The 9533-nt window shown below is 41.4% G+C and overlaps 1 non-coding gene across 1 annotated transcript; it reads right to left on the bottom strand.

The window, feature by feature from the left end:
* Window positions 1–366: 366 nt before the first annotated feature.
* On the bottom strand, window positions 367–439 carry TRNAA-AGC (transfer RNA alanine (anticodon AGC)). The gene has a single exon. It is a non-coding gene; the product is annotated as a tRNA-Ala (tRNA).
* Between the last annotated feature and the right edge of the window lie 9094 nt (window positions 440–9533).

The raw sequence follows: 9533 nt of genomic DNA, 5'->3' as shown, positions 1-9533 counted from the left end.
AGAAAGTAGAGAGAGAGAAAGGGTGACACTTTAAATTGGTAGGCATTTAGAGAAGAAATTTTATACCCCCAAATTCAGGGTGTTACACCAACATAATGAAAATGTCACATCATCAATATAAGCTCAACACTCAGAACGGGTTGTTGTTCTGCTCCTCTTACAAGCATTGCTACTTCATCGCAGCACGACGATGGCGATACGATGTCGTCCATGGCGATCAAGTCTCTAGACTACACGGATGGAAACATGACGTGGTTGGCGAAAAAGATTCGAGGAGAAAGAAAGTTTCCTCTAGATTAATTACTGCATGCAATGCATTGCAATCACAGATTAAAAACTTAATGGAAGATTAAAAAAACATGATTTTGGAGATGCGGGGTATCGATCCCCGTGCCTCTCGCATGCTAAGCGAGCGTTCTACCATCTGAACTACATCCCCTGAGCTACTATTATGCTATAGCCAGCATAATGAAAATGTCACATCATCAATATAAGCTCAACAGTCAGAACGGGCCGTTGTTCGGCTCCTATTACAAGCACTGCTACTTCATCGCAGCACGGCGATGGCGATACGATGTCGTACGTGGCGATCAAGTCTCTGGACTGCACGGATGGAAACATGACATGGTTGGCAAAAAAGATTCGAGGAGAAAGAAAGTTTTCTCTAGATTAATTACTGCATGCAATGCAATGCAATGACGGATTAAAAACTTAATGGAAGATTAAAAAACATGATTTTGGAGATGCAGGGTATTGATCCCCGTGCCTCTCGCATGCTAAGAGAGCGTTCTACCATCTGAACTACATCCCTTGAGGTACTATTATGCTATAGCTAGCATAATGAAAACGTCACATCATCAATATAAGCTCAACAGTCAGAATGGGTCGTTGTCCTGCTCCTCTTACAAGCACTGCTACTTCATCACAGCACGGCAATGGCGATACGATGTCGTCCATGGCGATCAAGTCTCTGGACTGCACGGATGGAAACATGACGTGGTTCACGAAAAAGATTCGAGGAGAAAGAAAGATTTCTCTAGATTAATCAATGCATGCAATGCAACGCAATGACGGATTAAAAACTTAATGGAAGATTAAAAAAACATGATTTTGGAGATGTGGGGTATCGATCCCCGTGCCTCTCGCATGCTAAGCCAGCGTTCTACCATCTGAACTACATCCCCTGAGCTACTATTATGGTATAGCTAGCATAATGAAAACGTCACATCATCAATATAAGCTCAACAGTCAGAACTGGTCGTTGTCCTGCTTCTCCTACAAGCACTGCTACTTCATCGCAGCACGACGATGGTGATACGATGTCGTCCATGGTGATCAAGTCTTTGGACTGCACGGATGGAAACATGATGTGGTTGGCAAAAAAGATTCGAGGAGAAAGAAAGTTTTCTCTAGATTAATTACTGCATGCAATGCAATGCAATAACGGATTAAAACTGTAACACCCCGGGATCCACAAACACCCCAGAATGCTACTAAACTACACCTCTATCATTCGTATATAAAATTTCAACAGCATCTCCTTTGAAAATTTCATAAACGGGGAAGCAACAAAGTATAAATAGATATCATGATAAGAAAACATAATCGACATTAATAATCTGCTAGCAATGGGAAGACAACCATAACGACATGAACTAAATTAACCAGTGCGCACAACTAGTTAGAAACAAACATCCTTTGACAAGAAGCTTCTAATTAAATCATGACCGCGCCTTAGAAGCGTTATTATGAGAGTGAAGGTGGATGTGCTGCTACTTCCCACTTCCTTGGATGAGCAACAAGCACCTGCATTGAGTAATGCAAGAGTGAGATGAAACATCTCAACAAGCGAATTGTTTTGACGAGATATTTAAACCACAAATTGAATTAATCAACATTTTAAAAGAATCACAATTAAGATTAGAAATACTTGTAGATATAGAACTCAGTAGTCCCAATATAACCAATACCATCTCATTTCCTCGAACAACCACAATAGGTTCTATAACACTTCCCTGTGTCAACAAAACCTGCAAATATCACTTCAATGTATGCATAGGAATGCAAAGTGTAGGTACTCTGTCTTCATAACTCTGAAGGTATAAAACCACATCATCTGCAAATATCACTTCAATGAATGCATATGAATGCAATGCGTATGTCATCTGCCTTCATACCTCTAAGGGTATGAAGCCGCATCGTACCACTCCTCGGGCAACGTACGATGCTAAGTTGTACCGGTACGGTTGGACCATAGGTCACGACCCAACTTCAGATGCAAGTGAATCATGCAATGTGTATGGCATGCCACATTTATCAATATACTTCACTTCCTACACATACAATACAACCTCAAATAATACTTCATTTACCTTCAGTTACAATACCAACCTCAAATAATACTTCATTTACCTTCAGGGGTGTGAATTAATCTCATGAGTCATACTCGAATCATAATCATCATCAATATATGATTGAGCATTAGTATAATGCAAGCAAGTAAAGCATCACCATAGAGTCCAATTATGAAAGAATCCGATACTTCTGAATATTAGAGTGTAGGTAATAGAAATAACAGGTCAGAACGGAAGCAACCACCGCTACATTCACTTGCCTTCATCGAAGAAGAAAAATGTACTAGTCGTGATCTGGAGTGTAGCCACCTGCTAGAGGGCATAAAACTTAGTACAAATATTTCACAAACATTTGCCAACAATCAACAAAACACTCCTACACTTGACACCAAGACCCAGTGGAAAGACTCCCACCCTGAACCACATGCCACACAACAGTAGCGCTGTTTGTTAATTTTGTATCTTTAAAATTAAAATAGTGGTGACATCAAACAAATACTCTAGGAGTATCTACACAAAATACTATACAACTTCGGTATTCAATGGATAATTAAATTCTGCCATCTATAAGTTCTAAAACATCTGACAAGATAACTGACTAAATCTGTTTTAGACAGCATCATAGTTAACTTCAAAATTCGATATCTCTCAAACAACTGAATAAAAAATTATGAAATTCTGCTGGCAGTAAGAACTTTTATCCCTCTACAAAAATCTCCATAGTTGGAAGAGCCAATTCGGCCATTTACTAGATCAAACCCACCAGTGAACAGACCCGCTCATTTTTGTCAGGCAAACAGGAACAACCACAGTAAAACAAACATAACTGGAGTTTCACAAATCATATGAATGCACTCTTTAACAATCTGGATAGCTTATGAAATTATATACAACTTCTTTTACCAACCCACAGTTTGATTCTGTTGAGAGAAGAGATTCTGCACAGAATTATGAGACTGAAAAACTGCTATAGTAAAACTGCAATAACTTTCTGATCTGATGTCCGATTGAGGCGTTCTTCGCGGCGACGGAAGGATCTACAAATTATCTACGACTCATATATAGACCTTTCATTTTTTTGAGGCCACTAAGACCACCGAAAACTGGCATGAACAGAAACTGTCAAATCTACCATTCCACAGAAAACTAAATTCGAGATCAAAACCTAACCCCACATCTAATCCAACCTCTAATCCTTTAATCCCCATGATCCACAACCTCCAAAAGCACATAATTACAGGGAGGAACAAGAATTTCATCCATACCTAGGGTTTTCCCCAAGAAAATCTTCAAGAAGAGATGGAGAAGAACATCTCCTTGATCCTCTCTTCCTCTTCAATTCAACGTGCTCCTCCTCTTCTCGATCCTTGCTGTGTGGGGGGATCTAGAGGGAGGAGGGAGCCATGGAGAGGGTAGGGGGCGGCTGCCAATGGGGAGGAGAGCAAGAGAGGGAGGGGGCGGCTGCAACCAATTGGGGAGAAGGAGAGGGGGGGCTCCCATCCACCGGATTGAGATCAATGGCCCAAACTCGCTCTCCCCTTTGAGCTCCCAAACCCAGCGGAAAAAATGCCAAAAGATCTACTGTTTTCTGAGGAATGCCTCCTGAAACTCCAAACCCTAATGCCACAGAACATGAAAGAAAAGAGAAAAGGAAGTTTAACTTCGTTTCAGAAAATTGGGGTATCACAATTAAGCCATATCTTTATAAGCAGAGTTGAAGAACATATATTAGTGTGCAAGTTTGATGTAAGGAGGTAGCTCTGTCCCTATAAAAAATGGGAGCAAAAGAAAGATGAATTTGGCTCTGCAGTCGAACTGAAGAAGTTCAACGCAATTAGTGTAGTCTGAATTTTCATACTCAAAATAGTATCTGGCAGAGACTGAATTTCAGCGTTAGTGATCAGTTTAGAGTCTTGGTGCAGCAAATTCTTGTGGTTTTGGACTGAGAATTTTGTAGCAAAATGGGAAAATAAAGAATAAACCAAATGACATGCATTAGAAACCAATAATTTAGTTCATCACGCTATTTGCAGCTGTTGCTTTTATTCAGATCATCCGTGTTTAAATGCCCTCCTTGAGAAGCAACATATTGATCAAACTCTAGCATGTTTGGGATCCATGGTTTCTTGTTGCATTACCTTGGGATCTGCGTTTTCTGGCTGATTTGCCTTCAGACCCGTGGTTTGTGGTTGCATGGGACAGGTGCTAGTGCGGTACTCAATGCCTTCTTAGTCTCCGAACATGCCCCAGTAAGTGGCCCTGATTGATTAACTGCAGCAACTCCTGAAACATCATGAACTGCACTAGCATTTAGAGGTTCTAGGTGCTGGGAGCCCCCAGGTTGTGTTCCATGCAGTTTCCTGTCTTGATTTCTTACTTTCGTAAGGAATGGATTTAAATTTGAACATTGTTATCAACGAGGTCTCAAAATTTTATCAAAATTATAGTAGTTATTTCACTGAATTAAATGTGTTTACAAAAGTGTACATATGTTGCAACTGTTGAAAGGAGGTACAAAACTCACCTGAAATTTTGCCACAGTCTCAGGCATCCTCAGGAGACCCTAGGGAGATTCTGCAGCAAGCTAATGGATAGGTTCATATTACAGATAATTGTCACTACGATATTGATTTTGTAGCAATTGATGGTACAAACCCATCTCCACCTCCCTATTCAAGCATTGTTATTGCACAAATCACCATGGCAACAAACTCATCCCTTTCAACCAAAAGCATTCTCCAACTATAGCTCTATTAGTTTGTTGTAGTAGTCCAAGACCAAAAATGAAAGGATCAAAAGTTACAATGCCCCAAACTACAACCAATGTCACTAAAAATTCAGTTTCAGAAATCTGAAACAGCATCACACTGAGTCTGATAGAGGTTTTTGTCACTCCTTTTTCTCCAAATTCTACACAGTAACAAGTCAACCCTTTGCATAAACATTGTTCCACTTCATATGGACTTTGACTTTACTACAGAACTGTAACACCCCCACTGATCCCACACAATGGATGTTACCAAATACCCTTCCCACTAAACTTATGCAACACAAGAAATTAAATAAAGAGAGAAAATATTGCAAAATCCGGCAGCACCTCCCTTGAAAGAAGCATAACAAGGGGGGAACATAGCGTTCATACAGGATATAAAAGACAGATAATTCACGTAGTATAATCAAAATGCAAAAGTAGTAAAGCACATTCATGACCAATTAAAAAAAATGGGTAACTCAGCCCACCCCAAAAAAAATCAGCTCAACTACCATGAAAGGCTAGAACATAATAATTCCCTAGACTTGACCCTCCCTGATTAACAACATTATTAAGCAGTGGTTCCTTTATTAAAGGTGTAGTGGCCGTGCTGCTACATCCCTTCTTTCCCAAAGCAGAAATCAGGTGCCTGCATCAGACAATGCAAGAGTGAGATGACACATCTCAGCAAGTAAGTAGAGCAAACAACAATTGGACAATGTAAACCAACCGTGCTTAAACAACCATGTAGTTCAAAACTTCCTTCTTGAATATTAATTTGCAGCAAGTAAGCAAGTAACTGATTACTTAATGCCAAGATGAATCACAATGTAAAGATCCACACAATCGACATCCACATAACAGATTCCACACCTCTCCCATGAATGCACATGGCTACAGATGCAGTAATGACTTCTGCCTTCATATCTCTAAGGATATGAAGCTGCATCATACCCCTTCTCGGGCAATATATGATGCTCATTGTACCGGTACGGTCGGACCATAAGATCGCGACGAAACTTCAATGCAATGGATGATGAATGCATTATGCAAGTCAACAACATGAGTTCTTCCCAAACAAAATGTGCTAGACATATACTTCCACCCATTTGTAAGGCCCTAAAATTGGGTATAAAATAAATAAATAAATAAATAAATAAATATATTTATCATAGTGTTTTGAGAATTGTTGAATCCCTTGGAAAATACATTTGGATATTTTCTTCTCATAATCAATTAATGGTACTAAATTAATTAAGCAACCAATAAATAAATAATGAAAAGTGCATCTCTTACTGATGACTTTGTGGGAGGTACTTTATTAAACACATAATTTTGACCTCAAAGTATAAACGAAGATATAAATATAAAATAAGAAAGGGGAATTTAATGAAGCTATTTATTCCTTCCCTAAATAAACAACAAGGAAAAAAAATAAATAATAATACTGAAAATGGTAGAGGTCACATTAGTATTAGCTTTTGTACTGGCAAAATTGAAGTTGAATCAATTTTGAATTTGAAATAGGAATCTGAAAATGTGAAGGAAACTAAAACAAGAAATTTAAAATAGAAAAAAAAGAGGAGCAATCCTGCGCTTGGGCCAGATCACCTCCCACCCAGCCCAAGGTATTCCGTAGCCCACATCTCTTCTTTTCTTTTATTTAATCCTCTTGCCGCACATGAGGTCAGCATGACACAAGTGTGACATCAAGCAAGCAACACATGCAGCCGTATTTCCATGCACACGTCTACTTCTACGTAGTCACCGACATGTGGACGATAGAATCACGTACGAAGCTCTGCGCGGGTAACTAGTTTATAGGCTCTGATGTCAACCGCGTCTTCCTCCCCGTAACAAATCCATGCATGCCGTAACCACCTCCCCGTAACAGCCGGCCCAGGTGGCTTCCTCCTGCAGCTATTCTCCCGCCGAGGACCGCTCCAGCCGAATAAAGAATAGTTTCCTGCGTGGGTGACGTCGGCCGGGCGTCACAGGTGACCTCATCCGTATACCTTTCACTGTCCCTGACGGCTGGGCCACTGCGAATACGCATACGCGTATTTCCGGGATGTGGGCGCCGACCAAAACGGAGAACCGGATTTCCGGCGCTACCGCCCTGCGCGCCCCCATAAATCTCTTGGTCCTGGCAGTTGCCGTCTCGGTCGCCCTGGAGAAAAGCACCGGGCGTGCGCCGTCATATTCACAGCCGCCGAGAGAAACAAAGGATGAAGAGAGAGAACGTGAGTGTTGTTGCCGAGAGGGTGTTCGACAAGTCACGCACTGGATGTCCAGGTACTTCCTGTGCGTGCGATGAGGAGCGGACCGGGCCTCTTCGCCGAGCGTTGAAGATTGTGCGAGTGCTTCGTTGTCGACATTGAAGGATCGCCGTCATGCTGCAGACTTCTAGACGACTGTACTTGCGCCGTGAAACACGGTATGATAACTCCCCTGCAAACCACCATTACTTTCTCAGTACGTGAGTTATATTCGCACGTCGACCCGTACCGACGAGTAGCTAGCTCACCGTTCACCATGCTGGGTTTCCTGGCACTTGCAACTACTGCCGGGTTGACGAAAGGAAGAAGACGAACGCAGAGCCCTTGATCTCGCGATGACTGGTTAGGATTAGAAGACATGTTATAGAAGCCGGGGCCGTAGGATTCTAAACGGAGGGAGTGGATTAAATTCTGCGTACACCTTCACCCCGCGGAATTCGGGCGGTTGGATCGCAATCGTGCGGTTCGGATCTGGATTAGATTTCATAAAACTCAGACCGTTAGATCTGGATCCAAGGCCTTATATTTCATACCCTTTCTGAAAAATTCAAATCTAATCTGCACCGTCTGTTGGGGATCGGACGGCCAGATCTGGCTGATACCCCTTCGTCGGGTCTGTTTTGCATATGGGCCCTGGGTTTATTGAGATTCAACCCGCGGTCCAGCGCGGATGGCGCTGTGTCTTGGAGATCTTGCGGGTTAGCCCCTGAACTTACCAGTAATTGAGGCCCAGTCCAGTAAATAGAAAATCCAGGGAAATAAATAGAAAATGGATTTTTAATATAAAAATAATGGCTAGAATTTGTTTAATCCGTAGAAAATTCATACTAATTCCAAATTGAGTCATTCCAGTTCCTATAATTTTATAATATTATTGTTTATCTAATAGTGCCACTAATTTGACACGAAAGCCACCTTAAAATTTATTTCCTAATTAAATCCATATCAAATACATAAAACATTAGGAAATTCGTATCTTCCCCGTTTTAACTCTGATTTGATCCGTTCAAGTTGCGTTAGTCTCGTAGAAACGCGTAGATCATTATTATTCAGTTTGTACTTATGCTTGGTGTGATGTTAGTTTTATCTATACCATATTTGTTTGTATTGCTACGACTAGCGCGAGGACACGTGTCATCCGAAGAGCAAGTTGGTACCTGGAATCTCAAGTGTCAGGCAAGTTGTGCCCTTGATCACTTCTTTTTACCTACTCATGTTCTGATTAATCATAATGATCTGCATAGGTTAATTTTGATGGGACCCAATAGGTCACCCTAGTTTGTTCATCCTGAATACCTTGTTTACCCCTGAATCACTTGGGTAGTTCTGCTACTGCTTTATATGGTTTTGGGTTAATATTTCATTACATCTATGTTCCAATTATGTTGTTATTCTATTTATGTTCATGACAAGATCATTAAATGTTAATTGGAACATAGAGCTTAACTTGAGAAACACGTGCCACCACAAGGGTTTATGGACGCCCTTGGCTGATTAATTAGGAAAGCTAGTGGAGGACTACCTTACCCGAAAGGGGCAAGGGCAGTAGGGGAGTGGTCAGTGTAGGGAGGCCCTCGGGAGGATTTTGCTGCGATGGCGGTCCTGCAAGGGATTCCTGCATTGGAGCTTCCTATAAACTGTAGCGGGTTTTCTGAAGCTAGTGGAACTTTGTAAAGGCCTCGTAGTGTTACCCTGCCTCGCCTCCTCGGTAGAGGTGTATGGGAAGTCGCGATCCCTTGGCAGACGGGTAACATGACTTGTGGGTAAAGGGTACCACCTCTGCAGAGTGTAAAACTGGTATACTAGCCGAGCTCACGGTCATGAGCAGCTCAGGACTCTCTGATGATTAATTTATGGAACTAAATTCAATTTGTCATATGCATTGCATCGCAGGTGATGATGTTACTTTTGCTCTACTACTTAATTGGGTTGGTATTTACTTATACTTAGTAACTGCTAATAAAATTTTGACCAACTTTAAAAGCAATGCTCAGCTCTAACCATCCTCTTTGGTAAGCCTTACACTTCACGTGAGCTCCCACCTTTGGCGAGTTCATGCACTTTATTCCCCACAACTTGTTGAGCGATGAACGTATGTGAGCTCACTCTTGCTGTCTCACACCCCCCCCACAGGTCAAGAACAGGTAC

This window comes from Zea mays, chromosome 4, assembly GCF_902167145.1.
Source record: "Zea mays cultivar B73 chromosome 4, Zm-B73-REFERENCE-NAM-5.0, whole genome shotgun sequence".
NCBI classification, from domain to species: domain Eukaryota; kingdom Viridiplantae; phylum Streptophyta; class Magnoliopsida; order Poales; family Poaceae; genus Zea; species Zea mays.
The sequence above is the reverse complement of the archived record's forward strand: the minus strand, read 5'-3'. Positions and strand labels throughout refer to the sequence as shown.